This window comes from Scardinius erythrophthalmus (genome assembly GCF_964197995.2).
Source record: "Scardinius erythrophthalmus genome assembly, chromosome: 7".
Taxonomy (NCBI): Eukaryota; Metazoa; Chordata; class Actinopteri; order Cypriniformes; family Leuciscidae; genus Scardinius; species Scardinius erythrophthalmus.
The window spans coordinates 49,254,252-49,274,733 of NC_138227.1; the positions used below are offsets into that span (position 1 = coordinate 49,254,252).

At 42.3% G+C, this 20,482-nt stretch overlaps 1 pseudogene across 1 annotated transcript; it reads left to right on the top strand.

Annotated features, from left to right (window-relative positions):
* Positions 1-365: 365 nt before the first annotated feature.
* LOC308693232 (patched domain-containing protein 3-like) lies at positions 366-4,811 on the top strand (annotated as a pseudogene). Its single transcript has 4 exons — positions 366-1,058; positions 2,740-2,867; positions 2,946-3,095; positions 3,175-4,811. The product of its transcript is annotated as a patched domain-containing protein 3-like (transcript).
* The last annotated feature ends 15,671 nt before the right edge of the window (positions 4,812-20,482 follow it).

Here is a 20,482-nt window from a genome sequence, read left to right on the forward strand (position 1 = left end):
AAGTGAATCTGCATTAACTAATGCAGGTTTTTAGTTATATCTAATATTTCTCTGTATGGAGGCGTTGCTGGGGTGTTGTACTCAATTATTTCTTTAAAGACTAGAATTTACTTGTGTATCCACATCCTAGTTATGGTCTCTTAATATTGAAAATGGCCCAATAGTTAAGCATGCAGTTTCTGGCAGTGATAAAGAGGACAGGTGACAACAAGGAAGTTTGTTAATGAGTAACAAATGATTTGTTAGTGTTCAGCTCTGCCTATAAGTATATTATGACAACATTGAGAACATTGTAGAAGGAGGATGTTTCTGGGGCTTTGCAAAAGAGCAAGAGATTCATCGTAGACTGTTAAAGTGTGTGGAGGATGGCGAAGTGTAAAACAGACTGCATCGAAAGGCCTCTGTCTCTGGCCTTTGAAAAACTCGGTCGAGTTGTTGGTAGACATCCATGTGTGTTTATTTTATTAGCTTTATATGTGGCTGCTGCACTTGGAGCTGGTTTCATCTTTCTTCACGAGAGAGAGGCAAATGATATTGAAGACCAGTTTACGCCTGTCAATGGACCTGCCAAGTTGGAGAGGGCATTTGTGGTGGAAAATTTCCCACAATCTGAAGAGTTTTCTCAGCTGCGGCTTTCGTCTGAAGGCTCTTATGCCTCTTTGATCTTCACAGGTTTGCAAGGAGAAAATATATTAACTGAAGCAGCTTTTAATGACATTATAGAGTTAGATAGACAAGTGAAAAGTATGACGACAGGAAACACTTTTGAAAACATCTGTGCCAAAACAAAGGGAAGGTGCATGTCAAATCCAATTTTAGACATTATAAATTACATTGCTACTGAAATTGTTTCTTTAAACATTTCATATCCGATGAATAATGGCACATTTTTGGGAACAACCATCGGTGGCGTAGAGCTAAAGCCGGATACCTCAGAGCTGACCAGTGCAAAAGCGGTCAGGCTTTTTTATTTCTTAGACGAGAAGAAGACAAAAGAAAACCTTTACTGGCTTGATGGCTTTCTAAAACTCCTCTCAAACTCTACAGAACAGAAAATGGTAAGTAAATGGTAAATGGACTGCATTTATATAGCGCTTTCACAGACCTATGGCCACCAAAGCGCTTTACATTGCCTCACATTCACCCATTCACTCACTCTTTCATACACCGGACACTCATTGAAGTAAAAATGAGTGTGAGTTATATCTACAAGCATAGTGATACCTAGTGACCATTGTGTGTGTAAATGTTCCTCATATGACATTAATCTAACCATCTCCATTAACTGTAAGTCAAGTACCAAAAGTCATTTGGTCAACAGTTCCAATATTTTGTAGGGCTGCAACTAACGATTATTTTGATAATCGATTAATCAGACGATTATTTTTTTCGATTAATCGGATAGGTTTTTAAAAAAATTCAATTTGATTTTTGTTTATAACTAAATAAAACCCTAAATCAGGGTATTTATGTGTAAAAGTGTACTTTAAAAAGTGCAAAAGCCACACATTGAGTTTTACTAATATAATCTTTAATTTTTACATTTTAAACCCCAAACACAAAAGTTTGTCCAGTTTTTAAACAGTAAAACTTCTTTAAATATCCAAAATATATATAAACAAAACAAAATGTTGCACTTAAAGGATTAGCAGCGCGCTCATATAAACTTCACATTATGAAATTAGGACACAAACATGTTTGTAATAAGATATTAAGCAGCAGATTTTGAATTCCAATGTAGAATGCGATCTGTTATTTCTTGATAACAGACCGCTGCGAAGTATAACACACCAGAAAAACAGAGCGTTGCTATGGACGCAGGATTCTAACCGTGTAGACGGAACGGACTATTTTCTTTAGTGGAAGCAATACAATCATTTTTAAATCAATAAACTCCTTTTTAAATCAATATTTTGTGTAAAATAATTGATTTATTTGGTGGGTAGCTATGTAATAAGCAGGATTATCCCTTAGTAGACAAATGCTATAAAAAGAGAGCGGAATGGAGGTACGCAGCTGACAACAGGCTTGGTTAAAAGTACAGGAAAAATGATGTATTACTGCACAAGCATTCGCTGAAAACCACTGACTACAGTGACTAAAAAACAATATTTTACTGCTGCTGTTATTTAACTGCCTTTATATTTAGTGCTTCACTTTGTAAACACCATTTAATTTAACCTATTTCTGCGGTCGCGCTATTTTAATCCATCACTTATGTTGCGAGCGAACTGATTGCGCAACCTGATGCTCGATACAAAATAGATCTAGTGTGACTGTCCCGGAGTTAGTAAACAAAGCTGTTTACACAGTAGCATTGAATTCAACTAGACTATACCATTTTCACATCTTCATATAATGAGAATATACAGTTTTTGCTTGCCGTGCTGATGTTTCTCTCCGATTACTCTCTGCCATTTCGCGTGACTGCGTTGTCATGAAAGTGACGTCATCAGCAACGCTCCCCGTGACGTGAGCAGACCAACTAATCGACAATGACATTCGTTGACAACGATTTTCATAATCGATTATTATCGATTTTATTTATTAGTTGTTGCAGCCCTAATATTTTGAGAAAATGAAATAAATCTATGTACATTTGCTTAATTTTTCTCTAGGCTATTCATGTCCTGTCATGATTTGCCCTAACTATTTCTTCATTGTGCTTCAACACAATGCAACACATTCACGTGTATACAGTAACTATACTGAACAGTGTTTTGTGTTGAATTTCTACAGGTCCATGTGTCTTACTTTACATCAATATCAAGACAGAATGAGTTGGAGACCAATTCAGACTCTGTGATCCCCCTCTTCTCTATTACGTACTTCCTGGCCATAACCATTTCTATTCTGTCTTGTTTAAGGTATTATAAAGAATTAAAAATCACATTCGCACATTTCTATCACTAGCTATGTTATTTATCTCTTGTCTCCTTCCTCAGGTTAGACCCTGTCAGGACGAAGGTGTGGGTGGCCAATTTCGGAGTGGTCTCCGCAGGGATGGCTGTGTTGGCCAGCTTTGGTCTGCTGCTGTTCTGTGGGATGCCGTTTGCCATGACCACATATGGCCACAGCCCCCTTTCTGATTCTGGGTAAATGTCATGTATTTCATCATCTAGTAGGTGTCTCACAGCTGATGTTCACAGGCTCACCGTCTCTGCTTTCCTCCAGGTGTTGGCGTTGATGACATGTTCATTATGATCTCCTGCTGGCAGAAGACTGAAGTTCATAAAGCCGTTGAGCTTCGTTTAGCAGAAACATATAAAGAGGCCGGCGTGTCCATCACTATCACCACGCTGACAGATGTGCTGGCTTTCTACATCGGCCTCATGACGCCCTTCCGCTCAGTTCAGTCCTTCTGCATGTACACCAGCACAGCTCTTCTGTTCTGCTACATCTTCAACATCACCTTCTTTGGTGCGTGTCTCGCATTGAACGGACGGAGAGAGAAAGGCAACAGACACTGGCTGACCTGCATGAAAGTCCCAGAAGCCACTGGTGATGGTGGAGGTTGTTGTGTTGGTGGGGCATATGATAAAAACACAGATAAGGAATTTGAAATGCCAATGGATTCATTCTTTAAAAACTATTATGGCCCTTTCTTAACAAGAGTGTGGGTTAAGGCGCTTGTGTGTCTGATCTATGCCGGGTGTTTGGCAGTCAGTATCTATGGATGCTTCCAAATGCAGGAAGGTCTAGATCTGAAGCATTTAGCAGCAGACGGCTCATATGTTGGTAGTTACTATGACAAAGAAGATGATTTCTTCTCTGCCTTTGGTCCCAATGTCATGTTAGTTATAAAGGATAAAGACTTTCAGTACTGGAACCCAACTGCTCACAAAAGTCTTGACTTGTGTTTGGAAAATTTCCTAAATCTGACAATGGCAGATTCAGGCATTTCACCCATTTCTTGGCTGAGTGCGTACATGCAGTTTGGACTGAGTGCAGGTCTCAATTTAGACAATGAAACACAATTCAAAAGCTATTTAACTGCATTTCTTAATCTGTCTGGTTTCAGTCAAGATGTTAATTTCACTAACAATCAAATCCATGCGTCACGTATGTTCATTCAGACTGTGAACATCAACACAGCGATCGATGAGAAGAACATGCTGAATGCATTTAGAGAAACCGCAGAAAAATGTGGGAAGTTGCAGCCATCCGTTGATCTGATAGTGTATCACCCCGCATTCATCTATTTCGACCAATATGCCGTCATCATCAATAATACAATCCAAAACTTAGCAATAGCTACATGTGCAATGTTAGTCATTTCACTCCTGTTGATCCCAAACCCTCTTTGCTCTCTCTGGGTGACATTTGCCATCGCATCTGTCATTGTGGGAGTGGCCGGTTTCATGGCATTATGGGATGTTAATTTGGACTCTGTGTCTATGATTAATCTTGTTATTTGTATCGGGTTTTCTGTCGACTTCTCTGCTCACATATCCTATGCTTTTGTGTCAAGTGAAAAGTCCTCAGCGAATGAGAAAGCCATGAATGCCATCAATAAACTGGGCTATCCCATCGTTCAGGGTGCCGTGTCCACTATCGCCGGTGTGGTGGTGCTCGCGGCTGCTGAAAGCTACATCTTCAGGACCTTCTTCAAAATAATGTTCTTAGTCATTTTGTTTGGGGCCGTCCATGGCATCATATTCATTCCAGTGTTCCTGACCTTCCTTGGCATTTGCAGTAACAGTCATGAAAAAAACAAAGAAAATCTTCCAGAGCCCAGAGACACAAACAAACTGCGAGTAAATGCAGTCGTGATTCAGAATGAATGTCCTGATGATCCTGACTGTTACTGAGATTACTTTTCTGAAAAATTTCACCAGTAGAATTTATTAATCGAAGTTAATTTCTGAATATACTATTTTGCTCTAGTTTCCCTGTGATGTTTCCCAGTTTACGGCCTGAGAAAGTGCGATGGGTTCCGTGACTGCGTAGGACAAGTGGTTCACAAAATGGATGGATGAACATTTTTATTTTTGTTTGAGCTTAGCTCTATAGGACACTTTGATTTGACCGTGCTATTAAATAGCAATCATTCTGTTCTGTTCTTATGTATACACTGCATCTCACATGTTTTTTTGTATTTGTTTTTTAATCAAGATTAGTCTCTCCTGGATGCCATGACGTGAGAAGAGGCAATATTAGAATGCAAATCTATGGAAGCTTGTTTCCGCCACAAAATAAAAAAAAATTAAATGATAATTGTGACTTTTTATCTCACAATTGCGAGTTTAATAAAGTCATAGAAATAAGAAATGAGAAATAAAGTCAGAATTGCAATTATACAAAGTCAGAATTGCATGAAATAAAGTTGTAATTGCGTGTTATAAAGTCAGAAATGCGAGATATAAAGTCAGAATTGCGTGAAATAAAGTCACAATATATCTCGCAATTCTGACTTTATAACACGCAATTGCGAGTTTATATCTCGCAATTCTGACACATTTTCTCAGAATTGTGAGATATAAACTCACAATTGTGAGATATAAAGTCCAATTCTAAGGGGGGAAAAAAGACAGACTTTTTTTTTTTTTACCTTCGAATAGTTTATCTCACAATTCTGACTTTATAACATGCAATTGCGACTTTATATCATGCAATTCTGACTTTATATCCTAAACAACATTTTCTATGTCTATGAAAACTATTTTATAAAACCTGGCACAAAGTGTATATACTATATTGCCACCGACTACTGGTGGTTATAGTATAATTTAGTATATTTAGTATATAAGTATAATTTAATATATAAGTGTTATGACTGACTCAGGGCCATAACAAATGATAGGAGACCATGCCACAAACAAACGGTGCAAAACATAAGTTTATTGTGAATATAACCCAAATTTAAACAACAAAACCAAATATGGAGTGTGAACGTCAGCATCAGTAGTGTTGGGCAGGTGCATGTATGTGTTGTGTGTGCGGGTGCAAATGTTGAATGTAAAAATAAAAGACAAACTTAAATAAACTTAAATGTGAATCTGTGTAAAATCCTGGCATCCCGAGCGAGTTGTGAACCTGGACAGGCCACAACAGAGCATCGTTCAAGCCTTCAGCCACCAGCCCAGAGCAGGAAGAGAGAGATCAATGCAGCAGAGAAGCTCCTATTTAAACACCAACTTCCCAGGTGACAGCAATTAGGCCTGAAAGAGAGGAGGGGCAGGAGAAGGACCAGAAGAAGGCCAAGGGCCGTAACAATAAGTATATATATATATATATATATATATATATATATATATATATATATATATATATATATATATTCCAGGGACATTATAGTAAATTAATTTAATTTAATAAATTATACTTATATATTAAATTATACTTGTATACTAAATATACTAAATTATACTATAACCACCATGGGCTCGTTCTTCGTACGTCACTAACTCAGTTAGCTGGATTTGATTGTTGACGATTTGGCATGATCTTGGATTGTTTGGTTCTTCGACGCTCATCCTGGACTTGCTGTCATAGCAACAGAGGCTTATTTCATGTAAACAGGATTAGACTGCGGCTTCATAAGCGGAGCTGATACGGGAAGTCCAGCGCAGCTCGATAGTGCACTTTCTGAGAGATATATTTTTTCTCGTGACTCGTGAGATTGTCGTTTACATTATTACTTGTCAGAGTCGGGCTTTAACTACAGCACAAACTGTACCCTAAGATTATTTGCGAGTGGCTCTTTCCTTTACACTATTGGAGATGCTCTTAAGTGCTGTCTGTCATGTCATTCGGAGTTTACCTGGCGCTTTTAGGTTTAAAAAACAGTTTTAGGTTTTTTTGTGGCATTTCCAAGCCAATGTTGTAAAGAAGTTTTTTTTAAAGCATTTTTTTTATGCTATAATAATTTTTTATGAGTATCATGCAATCATGACCATGCCGATTACAGTAGCCTATATGCCACTCAGGCTTAAAGGGATATACTCCACTTTAAAAATCTGTCATCATATAGCCTACTAACCCTCATGTTGTTTCAAACCTGTATGAATTTCTTTCTTCTGCTGAACAGGAAGGAAGATATTTAGAAGAATATCAGTAACGTCTCGGGTTACATATGTAACCCTCGTTCCCTGAGTAGGGAACGAGACGCTGCATCGATACTCGATACTTTGGGGAATGCCTTCGGCATGAAGCGTCTGAAGTCAACTATGGAACTATTCCAATCTTGATTGGTGCAACGTCACCCGTGACGTCGCATGTGACGGTGATCCGGAAGCTACAAAAGGGTCACAGGAACCAGGAAATGTTAGCTTCTAATTGGTCAAAGCAAGTCGTTCTCAGGGGCGCGAAAAGTGTGGCCAAGGGATGCAGCGTCTCGTTCCCTACTCAGGGAACGAGGGTTACATACGTAACCCGAGACGTTCCCTTTCGTAAAGGGAACTCCCGCTGCATCGATACTCGATACTTTGGGGAACGAATACCCACGCCGCCACACTGAGAGAAAAAACGCCCTGGTATAAAGCATCTGGTACACTCACGGACGATAGAATGAGTAGAGGGCAGATCCAAACTAGTTTGTCATAAGATTTGGTGCAAGAAGGGGAGGTCTGGAGCCGGAGGCTCGACTGACCTCATGGCTGGGAGCCCCAGACAGTAGAATATATTAGATGAGAGGTGAAGGCAGAAGCGCACCTTGTACTTCAAATGTGAGTGGTTTTAGATAACCAACTGTACTCTAAATAAAGAGAATAGCTCCTAACCCTTGATGCATAAACTAGATGGACTGACTCCTCTCAGCCTGAGTCCTAATGTAGGAACCTCAAAGGCTACGACCTTGACCATCCGACACATGCGATGGAGGATGGAATGAGGCCACCACAGAGGCCCTAAGCATGAACAGGAGATCCCGTTGTAGAGGTCCAGCTGTAGTAGCTCCACAACAGCGCGCATCTGTGCGTTCGTTCGTTCATTCATTCATACACAGAAACGCGATTCATATTATTTAAACAGTATTTTTGCCAGCTGTAGTAGCTCCACAACAGCGCGAATCTGTGCGTTCATTCATTTAAACGCGATTCATATTATTTAAACAGTATTTTTGCCAGCTGTAGTAGCTCCACAACAGCACGCATCTGTGCGTTCGTTCGTTCATTCATTCATACACAGAAACGCAATTCATATTTAAACAGTATTTTTGCCAGCTGTAGCTTCACAACAGCACGCATCTGTGCGTTCATTCATTCAGATTAGAACAAAGCAAACAGAACTGACCTAATTCCTCAGCGGGATCCGTTTGCTCCTCGAAATGATACTTCCAGAACTTCTGAGGTAAATTTTTGCAGGATTATTATCAAGATAGTAGTATTCCTCACAGCATCGTAAAGTACATAAGTCTGAAAGTGAACTCGCGGTGTGTGTTATCCAGCTGATGTGGGCGTTTCACAGGTTTGTTTGGATCGCCTCACATTTGCGTTTGAATAGCGCGCGCTCTCCGTGGGCGGAGCACATTAAAACTTAATTAGCTGAGATGAGAACGACTGACATCTCTCTCTTTGCATACATATCACATAAACTGTGAATATTTGTTTTTCATAAAAATTACTTCATTTAAAAGAAGAAAATTCAAGCTTCATGCCTGTGTGACTGTATGCCTGTTTGACTGAGTATTCGCTGAGTTACAGTTCATTTTCGGACGCGTTTCAGAATTGACTTCACTGACGGAGAGTAGGCAGAACTCGCATCATGTTTATTTTTCTTTATTTGGCAAAAAGCACAACACTTTGTTTTTATTATGAGCATACACAAAAAAATACACACTAAACAGGATCGATTGATGTATAACACAAGCATATAAGATAAAAATTATTATTTTTTTTTTATTTTTTTTTGCACTCATACGGAAAAAAACGAGCCTATCGCGCCGGCGCGACAGCCGACCTCAGGGGGTTAATCGCTTGGAGATGTTGGCTGTATTTTTTGCCTTGAGGCATTTCCTTGTAGACCTCAGAGGCCATCATGTTCTTCTTAGGACAGACAATATGTCGGTGGTCTCTTATATCAACCGCCAAGGAGGTTTGAGATCTCGCCCTCTTTGTAGACTGGCGCATCAAATTCTTCTTTGGTCCCAGGACAAATTTCTCTCTGTCAGATCTATTTATATTCCTGGGGTTGAAAATATGGGAGCAGACATCCTGTCGAGGCAGGGGCCGAGGCCCGGGGAATGGTGGCTCCACCCTGAAGTGGTTGAGCTTATATGGAGAGAGTTTGGCCGGGCGGAGGTTGACCTGTTCGCTTCTCATGAGAACTCTCATTGCCCGCTCTGGTACTCTCTCTCACATCCAGCTCCTTTGGGCTTGGATGCCACGGTACAGATGTGACTGAGGTCACATCTGTACGCTTTTCCCCCGATCGCTCTGCTCCCTGGGGTTCTAGAAAGGGTCAGGAGGTACGGAGTGAGACTACTCCTTGTAGCTCCGTACTGGCCGGCCCAAATTTGGTTTTCGGACCTTATTAGTCTCTTGGAGAGTCCTCCATGGAAAATTCCTATTAGGAGAGATCTTCTGTCTCAGGCTGATGTTATATTATTTCATCCCCGACCAGAGTTATGGAGACTATGGGTCTGGCCCCTGAGGGGGTCTCACCCATAATTAGGTTGCCCTTTCCACCGAGGTGGTCAGGACATCCATACTAGAACCCCACTCTACTAGGAACTAAACAATTAAGTTAGGGAGGGCATTGAACCCAGTTTATTACTGCCCACTGGCTTCAGTACTGATGTTCCATCCCGCTCTCTAACGGGATCTCCTGTTCATGCTTAGGGCCTCTGTGGTGGCCTCAGTGCCCTCCGCAAGCCTCTAAGGGTGTTCTCGAAAGGACGTTCCCATTGAAACTCCATGTTCCTGTAGATTGGAGGATGAATCCTGTCATCCAGCCTATTGGCATCAGGCTGATGGGTTATCCCTGGCACCCATCATGTCCTGTGGGTGAGGTATACAAATATATATTTGAGATATATAAGTATATATAGGAGAATCTATTGAGTCTGCTTCCTGCTCGTCTTACTCCCTGGAAGAGTGGTGGTGCTGCCCCCTCTTACTTGCTAGCGTGGGAGCCACTCAACGTTATTTTTGCCCGGTACTGAGGTACTTGTAGGCAATGTTAAGATTCTTCAGGTATCTTCAGGCTGTCGCGCCGGCGCGATAGGCTCGTTTTTTTCCGTATGAGTGCAAAAAAAAATAAAAAAAAAATAATAATTTTTATCTTATATGCTTGTGTTATACATCAATCGATCCTGTTTAGTGTGTATTTTTTTGTGTATGCTCATAATAAAAACAAAGTGTTGTGCTTTTTGCCAAATAAAGAAAAATAAACATGATGCGAGTTCTGCCTACTCTCCGTCAGTGAAGTCAATTCTGAAACGCGTCCGAAAATGAACTGTAACTCAGCGAATACTCAGTCAAACAGGCATACAGTCACACAGGCATGAAGCTTGAATTTTCTTCTTTTAAATGAAGTAATTTTTATGAAAAACAAATATTCACAGTTTATGTAATATGTATGCAAAGAGAGAGATGTCAGTCGTTCTCATCTCAGCTAATTAAGTTTTAATGTGCTCCGCCCACGGAGAGCGCGCGCTATTCAAACGCAAATGTGAGGCGATCCAAACAAACCTGTGAAACGCCCACATCAGCTGGATAACACACACCGCGAGTTCACTTTCAGACTTATGTACTTTACGATGCTGTGAGGAATACTACTATCTTGATAATAATCCTGCAAAAATTTACCTCAGAAGTTCTGGAAGTATCATTTCGAGGAGCAAACGGATCCCGCTGAGGAATTAGGTCAGTTCTGTTTGCTTTGTTCTAATCTGAATGAATGAACGCACAGATGCGTGCTGTTGTGAAGCTACAGCTGGCAAAAATACTGTTTAAATATGAATTGCGTTTCTGTGTATGAATGAATGAACGAACGAACGCACAGATGCGTGCTGTTGTGGAGCTACTACAGCTGGCAAAAATACTGTTTAAATATGAATTGCGTTTCTGTGTATGAATGAACGCAAAGATGCGTGCTGTTGTGGAGCTACTACAGCTGGCAAAAATACTGTTTAAATAATATGAATCGCGTTTGAATGAATGAACGCACAGATGCGCGCTGTTGTGGAGCTACTACAGCTGGCAAAAATACTGTTTAAATAATATGAATCGCGTTTGAATGAATGAACGCACAGATGCGTGCTGTTGTGGAGCTACTACAGCTGGCAAAAATACTGTTTAAATAATATGAATCGCGTTTGAATGAATGAACGCACAGATGCGCGCTGTTGTGGAGCTACTACAGCTGGCAAAAATACTGTTTAAATAATATGAATCGCGTTTGAATGAATGAACGCAAAGATGTGCGCTGTTGTGGAGCTACTACAGCTGGCAAAAATACTGTTTAAATAATATGAATCGCGTTTGAATGAATGAACGCAAAGATGCGTGCTGTTGTGGAGCTACTACAGCTGGCAAAAATACTGTTTAAATATGAATTGCGTTTCTGTGTATGAATGAATGAACGAACGAACGCACAGATGCGTGCTGTTGTGGAGCTACTACAGCTGGCAAAAATACTGTTTAAATAATATGAATCGCGTTTGAATGAATGAACGCACAGATGCGCGCTGTTGTGGAGCTACTACAGCTGGCAAAAATACTGTTTAAATAATATGAATCGCGTTTGAATGACTGAACGCAAAGATGCGTGCTGTTGTGGAGCTACTACAGCTGGCAAAAATACTGTTTAAATATGAATTGCGTTTCTGTGTATGAATGAATGAACGAACGAACGCACAGATGCGCGCTGTTGTGGAGCTACTACAGCTGGCAAAAATACTGTTTAAATAATATGAATCACGTTTGAATGAATGAACGCAAAGATGCGTGCTGTTGTGGAGCTACTACAGCTGGCAAAAATACTGTTTAAATAATATGAATCGCGTTTGAATGAATGAACGCACAGATGCGCGCTGTTGTGGAGCTACTACAGCTGGCAAAAATACTGTTTAAATAATATGAATCGCGTTTGAATGAATGAACGCACAGATGCGTGCTGTTGTGGAGCTACTACAGCTGGCAAAAATACTGTTTAAATATGAATTGCGTTTCTGTGTATGAATGAATGAACGAACGAACGCACAGATGCGCGCTGTTGTGGAGCTACTACAGCTGGCAAAAATACTGTTTAAATAATATGAATCGCGTTTGAATGAATGAACGCACAGATGCGCGCTGTTGTGGAGCTACTACAGCTGGCAAAAATACTGTTTAAATAATATGAATCGCGTTTCTGTGTATGAATGAATGAACGAATGAACGCACAGATGTGCGCTGTTGTGGAGCTACTACAGCTGGCAAAAATACTGTTTAAATAATATGAATCGCGTTTGAATGAATGAACGCAAAGATGCGTGCTGTTGTGGAGCTACTACAGCTGGCAAAAATACTGTTTAAATAATATGAATCGCGTTTGAATGAATGAACGCAAAGATGCGTGCTGTTGTGGAGCTACTACAGCTGGCAAAAATACTGTTTAAATAATATGAATCGCGTTTGAATGAATGAACGCAAAGATGCGTGCTGTTGTGGAGCTACTACAGCTGGCAAAAATACTGTTTAAATATGAATTGCGTTTCTGTGTATGAATGAATGAACGAACGCACAGATGCGCGCTGTTGTGGAGCTACTACAGCTGGCAAAAATACTGTTTAAATAATATGAATCGCGTTTGAATGAATGAACGCACAGATGCGCGCTGTTGTGGAGCTACTACAGCTGGCAAAAATACTGTTTAAATAATATGAATCGCGTTTGAATGAATGAACGCAGAGATGCGTGCTGTTGTGGAGCTACTACAGCTGGCAAAAATACTGTTTAAATATGAATTGCGTTTCTGTGTATGAATGAATGAACGAACGAATGCACAGATGCGCGCTGTTGTGGAGCTACTACAGCTGGCAAAAATACTGTTTTAATATGAATCGCGAATACAAAGAAAGATTACACTGGAAATATTGTTACAATTTTAAATGTTGTTGTAATTGTATAACCTTAATTGTATATAAAAAAAAAAATATATATATATATATAAGGATAGATGTAAACAAAATCTTAAAAGGTCATTATAAGCCTTCTCTTTAAATAATTTTATTATGCTTTATTAGTGACACATTTTGTTCTGTAATGGGAACTATAGTTAAAGGAACTGTTGTAGTACTGGGATATATAAGTGGGGACACTGTTATGATGAGAGTTCTGGAGTAAAGAGTTATACTGAGCATCACGTGGAGTCCTGGTCTGTTATTGTGAATAGCTAACACAACATGGTGTCAGAAGCGAACTGAACCTAAAAGGGGAGAAATACCGGTGACATAAGAGGAAAATGGATGGAGAAGCGCCAGCCCCACCGATGTTAGCCTCGCAGCTAGCAATGCCCGGCAAGTTCGATTTTACTAATACAAGCGAATGGCCACGATGGATGAAGCGTTTCGAGCGCTACAGAATGGCATCCGGTTTGGATAAACAGACAGAGGAATATCAGGTGAACACTTTCATGTATGCGGCGGGAGATGATGCCGAAGATATACTGTATGTGTTACCATTGTCTGATGCTCAGAAGAGATCGTATGCTGCCGTTACAGAGGCTTTTAACAAGCACTGCGTTAGCAAGAGGAATGTTATCTTTGAACGCGCGCGATTCAACAAGCGAAATCAAGAGCCGGGAGAGAGCGTTGAGTCGTTTATCACAGCTGTTCATTCACTCGCGGAGCAATGTGATTTCGGCGCTCTAAAAGAAGATCTGATACGGGATCGTATCGTGGTCGGCATACGTGATGCCAAACTGTCAGAAAGCTTGCAGTTGGACGCGGATTTGACGCTAGAGAAAGCGATAACGAGGGTGAGACAAAGTGCGGCGGTGAAAAAACAACAGCCAATACTGCGCGGAGCAGAGCAGCCGATTGGACACGTTGAAGCTATACATAAAAAGGAAAGGAGATCTCAAAAGCCACCTAAAATGAAAGTAGAAAACTCACGTGGATGTGGTAGATGTGGAAACATTAAAAATCACCTCTGGAAAGACTGCCCAGCTAGAGATGCAGACTGCAGGAGATGTCACCGCAAGGGACATTTTGCAAAAAAAATGTAAGTCAGCGGGAGGAGTTCATAACATAACAGAGGGGCAGTCAGAGTGTAAAGAGGTGGGGGATTTTGCTTTCCTTGGTGAGGTGTATAAACAAGAAACTGATGGATGGAATGAACTGATTGTATTGAATGGAGAAAACACGGTTTTCAAATTAGACACAGGAGCAGCAGTTACAGCAATTCCAAGCAGTAGTTTCTCCACGGAGAAATATGGGGTTTTACACCCACCGGAAAAAGTGCTGTTTGGGCCAGGAAATCAAAGGCTGGATGTGAAGGGACGGTTTAAAGGGCGATTAAGCATAAAAGAGAAAACTACAGAACAGGATGTTTATGTAGTCGTAGGACTGTCCAAGCCCTTATTAGGGCTCCCTGCAATTGAAGCCCTCACTCTAATACAGCGTCTCCACACAGTACAAGAGCGAAAGGAGGACATTATAGCCGAATACCCCTCAGTGTTCTCTGGCTTAGGCAAATTAAAGGAGCCATACAAAATTGAGTTGGAGCCAGCTGCTGTCCCATATGCTCTGTCTTCTCCACGCCGGGTGCCCCTGCCAATGAGAGATAAAGTGCATGCAGAATTAAAACGCATGGAGGATATGGGAGTGATTTCGAAAGTGTCTCAGCCCACTCCATGGTGTGCGGGCATGGTGGTTGTGCCCAAGGCCCAAGGGAAGATACGACTGTGTGTGGATTTGACGCACCTAAATAAATGGGTGCGGAGAGAACGTCACATCCTCCCTGCCGTTGACCAGACACTTGCAATGCTTGCTGGGGCCAAAGTATTTACAAAGCTGGATGCTACGTCCGGCTTTTGGCAAATTCCATTGTCCAACGAGAGTTCACTTTTAACCACATTTATCACCCCATTTGGCAGATATGCATTCAACCGTCTACCATTTGGGATTTCGTCGGCCCCAGAGCATTTTCAGCGTCGTATGTCGCAAATGCTGGAAGATTGTGAAGGAGTTGTGTGTCATGCAGATGACATATTAGTTTATGGTGAGGACATGCAGCAACACAATGAGCGACTGCATCGGGTCCTTAAGAGACTGAGAGATGAAGGCTTGACGCTTAACGAGAAATGTGTGTTTGCAACGGACAAAATGATGTTTCTGGGGCACAGAATCGGAGCAGATGGTGTGGCACCAGATCCAGACAAAGTCAGGGCGATCTTGGAGATGCCGGAACCAACGGGAGTGGATGGAGTAAGGAGAGTGATGGGAATGGCTAATTATCTGGGTAAGTTTTCACCCCATCTTGCATCTTACACCCGCCCACTCAAAGATCTTCTCAGTGAGAAAAATGAATGGTGCTGGGGATCAATACAACGAGAGGCTTTTGGAAAATTAAAGTCAGAACTGAGTTCTCAGCACGTGTTGGCATCATACTCCCCAAAATTTGAGACATGTGTTTCTGCTGACGCCTCTTCCTTTGGGTTGGGGGGCGTACTGAATCAAAAGCAGGCAGATGGAACATGGAAACCGGTTGTGTTCATCTCACGGAGCCTGTCTGAGGCGGAAAAACATTATGCCCAGATTGAAAAGGAGGCCTTAGCAGCCACGTGGGCATGTGAACGGCTGTCATCTTACCTCCTGGGCCTGAGGTTTCGACTGGAGACAGATCACAAACCATTGCTCTCGCTGCTAAGCTCCAAAGCGCTAGAGGAACTCCCACCACGAATACTGCGGTTCTGTTTGAGGTTGATGAAGTTCACTTTTGATATAGTTCATGTGCCAGGAAAGCAATTGATAACCGCTGACACATTATCAAGAGCTCCAGTGAAACACACATTCACAGAGGTAGAGAAGGAGAATGAGAGTGATGTTAAGGTGTTTGTGGATTCTGTAATACAAACCCTCCCAGCCACAGAGACGAGGTTGAGGACGATAATCAAGAACCAGAAAGACGATCCCATCTGCGCTAAACTTATCCAATACTGTGAGACTGGGTGGCCGGAGAAATATGGTCTGCCACCAGAGCTGGGACCATACTGGCCTGAAAGAGAAAATCTTACCGTAGCTGGAGAGCTGCTCTTACGGGGACAAAGAATTGTGATTCCTCGCAGCATGAGGCAAGAAATCCTCCACAGTATACACGAGGGTCACCAGGGTATAGTCAAGTGTCGAGCTAGAGCTCGCCAGGCCATCTGGTGGCCGGGACTGTCTGTGCACATCAATCAGCTCGTGGAAAACTGCAGCACATGCTCACAGCACAGGGCTGAGCATAGAGAGCCTCTGTTAACCACTTCAGTGCCGGAGAGACCTTGGCAGCGGGTGGGCACAGACTTATTTTTCTGGGAGAAAAATACATACCTTCTGGTTGTAGACTACTTTTCACGTTACATTGAAGTAGCACGCCTCAATGTAGCCACGGCCAGCACTGCCATTGCCGCTTTAAGGGATGTGTTTAGTCGCCATGGAATTCCAGAGACTGTTATGTCTGATAATGGACCACAATACAGCTGTGCACTCTTTAAGAACTTTGCCAGTGAATACGGGTTCACACACATCACCAGCAGCCCGGGATACCCGCAAGCAAACGGGGAGGCAGAGCGTGCAGTGGCTACAGTAAAAGGACTCTGGAAAGGGGAAGATGAGAAAACAAAAGCTTTGCTGATATATCGCTCTACCCCTCTGGAGAACGGGTACTCTCCAGCACAACTTCTAATGGGGAGACAACTGCGTACTACCATACCACAGCTTCCAACTTTTCTGATCCCACGATGGCCAAACATTAAGAGATTCAGAGAATCTGACAAGGGGGCAAAAGAGAGACAGCGACGCAGGTACAATATGCGCTACAAGACACGTCCCTTACCAACTTTGCAGCCTGGACAGAGCGTGTGGCTGCAGAAAGAGAAATCACAAGGGACTGTCATACGCCAGGCAGAAACCCCGAGGTCTTACTTAGTGCACACTGAGGGAGGTCTGATCAGGAGAAACCGCACTCATATGCGGCCAGTTCTTTCGCCGTGTCTTCAGGAACCTGTGGAAAAGACTGACACAGCCCTTGAACATAGTGATATTGACATTTCTATGCACACTACTAGGGGAGGGAATGTGTCCAGGGACACAGAGTTGGGTAGACCACCTTACGTGACCAGTTCTGGCCGAGTATCACGGGCTCCTGAGCGTTTGAACTTGTGAAAAGAAAAGAAGAAAAAGAAGAGAGAGTAATATGTTCACTGTTTGTTCATAAGAACATGTAACTTGTAACTGAAGGCTTAAAGGTTCTGTAAAGAGATATCTAATATGTTACAATTGGAAAATTGTCTCTCCTTTCTTAAAAGGGTGAGGTGTTCTGTAATGGGAACTATAGTTAAAGGAACTGTTGTAGTACCGGGATATATAAGTGGGGACACTGTTATGATGAGAGTTCTGGAGTAAAGAGTTATACTGAGCATCACGTGGAGTCCTGGTCTGTTATTGTGAATGGCTACCACAACACATTTGGGAAGAGAATATATTCCAAATCTGAAAATACAGTATGAGAACAATTAACTGCACAATTACTAGAAATGTTTACCTTGGATATTGTACAATTTGCAAGCAAAATTTGTGGAAAAAAACAACAAACCAGTTATATATTGTCCTTGCATTTTTGTGGCTCATTCACACACCTGAATGAAAGGCTCATTACGTATGCAGCCTCATTATGCGGGCCCCATTGACTCCACAGGTGTGAATCACGCCCACCCGCATATGGCCTTTCCAAACAAAAAGTGTTTTACAAGATTTAAATCAATGTATTGTGTTATGTGAATGATTAGGCAGGATGATTTTCACATAATTTTGAAGAAAAAATTCTAGGCAACGTCATCCATTTGTCAAAAGTCTTATTTACATATATTTAGAATGTGTTTTATGGCCTTATTTCAGAAACTTTAGTTTTTTGTTTTTGAAAAAACCATGCATAAACATTATTCTATCAAAAATACAAACATGTACATGCAAGTTGTTCATATATTATGGTAGCCCTGTTTGTGCTAAATAGAGTGAATTTACACCTTTGCCATTAATATGTTTATAAGCAACTGAAAAAAGCACAAATGTCAGGGCATGTCAGAACATCTCAAGGACCCCAAAAACCCCTCAGACCCCAGAGGGTTAATATACAATGTGAGATGATGGTCTTTCCAAGTACCTCGGGTGTAACGGCCCTCCATAACCGCACCCCTGCCCGTGAGGGAAGCATCCGTGGTCAGAGTTTTTCTCTCACATGGTGCTCCCAAAACCGGGCCCTGAGACAGGAACCATGGTTTCTTCCATACGACAAGAGAACGAAGGCATCTGCGCGTAACTCTGATCGTACGAAAAGGGTTTCCCAGAGGAGAAAATCCCTTGTTCCTGAGCCACCACTGCAAGGCCCTCATATGGAGCAGACCAAAGGGTACTACCGTGGAAGCTGCAGCCATAAGACCCAAAACTCTTTGAAAGTGTTTGACAGTGATAGCCTGGCCTAACCTAATACTCCTCATTGTGTTTAAGATAGTATTTATACAAGCAGGAGACAATTGTGCCCGCATTGTGACTAAGTCCCACTCTACTCCCAGGGATGTAGTCCTCTGAAGAGGAGTTAAGGAACTTTTCTTGACATTGAGTCTCAACCCCACGCACCTCAGATGGCGCAAAACAACATCTCGATGTTGAATTGCTAGTTCTTTTTGACTGAGCCAAAATGAGCCAGTCATCTATAAGATACGGACCCCCTGAAGTCTCAATGGAGCAAGGGCCGTGTCCATACATTTAGTGAAGGTGCGAGGGGATAAGGCTAGGCCGACTGGAAGAGTCCAGAACTGATGCGCTTTTCCCCCCATAAGCGGATCTCGGAAACTTCCTGTGATGGGGTTAGAAGGGAAAGAGGAGTTAAGGAGCTTGTGGATCTATCAAGACAGACCAGTCCTCGGAGCTGGTCTGACTGACAGTCGGTAACTTGAATCTGAACCCCCTCGGAGGTTGATCCAGTACCCTGAGATCCAAAATAAGGCCTAACTCCCATCCTCATAGGAACTATGAAGTGCCAGCTGTAGAACCCGGGCTCCGGTAACCAAGGAAGAGCCAACTTTGAGGTTTCCTGTGCTAAGAGGGACTAGACTTCCTGTTCCAAAAACCGACCCTGCTCGGGGCTGGCTGACATGTGAACCACCCCTAGTATATAATATTTGTATATTAGCTCCACCTAGGGGGTCCTAGGCTATATTTTGAAGACCCCTCGGGGTGTCTAAATATGCCATTATGGGGACCAGTCCCTCGAGACTGGCCTCGGCAATAAATTTCCAAATGGCTTTGGTGACCTGAAGCAGCTAACTGGCAGGAACTAACCGAAATATGCTCTCTACAGACCTCCTAAGAGGCGACGAACTCGACAGTGCCGCAACGTCTTCGGGCAGATACTGCGATTTGTTTCGCTGGAAGCCGATGTGTCCCGAAGCGCCCTCGGCGGCGGGAAGCAAACATCGATTTCCTAAGAGCTGCATAAGGGGGCGAGACTCCTGTACTCGCTCTCCTGGGGGAACGCCCATAAGGGTCTGCGTGTTACGACAAGACCTCTTAGTTGAAGCCTTCTTAGCCCGAGAGACAGTCCTCAGACCTGTCTTCGGTATGGAGAGCTTCGTGCGAGAATGTTTCTTCTGGCCCCAAGCCTTATACGGGGGGGCACGAGAGGAAACCTTCTCAAAATATGAGGAGCTGGCGGATGTCCCATGAGGCTGCCCCCTGGCAGCAACCCCATGAGACCTGGACTGACAACTGGGGATAGCTGATTGTCGCTCTGCCTCCTGAAGCCTCTCGACAACAGTTCTTGCCGCGTCGCCAAAGAGGCCAGAAGGTGAAAGGGGAGCATCGAGAAGGAAAGCCCTGTCTTTCTTCCCGATCCACAAGCGAATAAGCCATAAATGTCTCTCTGAGACAACTAGTGTGACGACATCTGCTGTTGACTCTGTGAATTGCGGTTGGCACCTGAGCCCATTAATCACCTTGATTGCCAGTCTATTGGAAACACCTGTGTTCGTGCCTTGGATGCTGTTTAAGAGATCACCAATTGACCGGACGAGTCAGTCTTTGGTTTTGACGCTTTGGTTTTGGACTCTTTGGTTGTGTTGTATTTTGTTATTCTTTTCATTTTCACTTCAACGCTATATTACATTTCAAACCTGCACCTTGCCTTACACACTGACTTTACTGATGAATACAGATACATTGTTATTTTCTTTAATTGATTTTCACTTTATTAGTTAGTGTTGCCTTATTTTGTAATTAAATAAACATTTCTTTGAGCTTATAATTTGGTTTTCGTGTGTCCCTTGTTTTTGTTGCTTCCCTTGAGCCAAGGGTCGT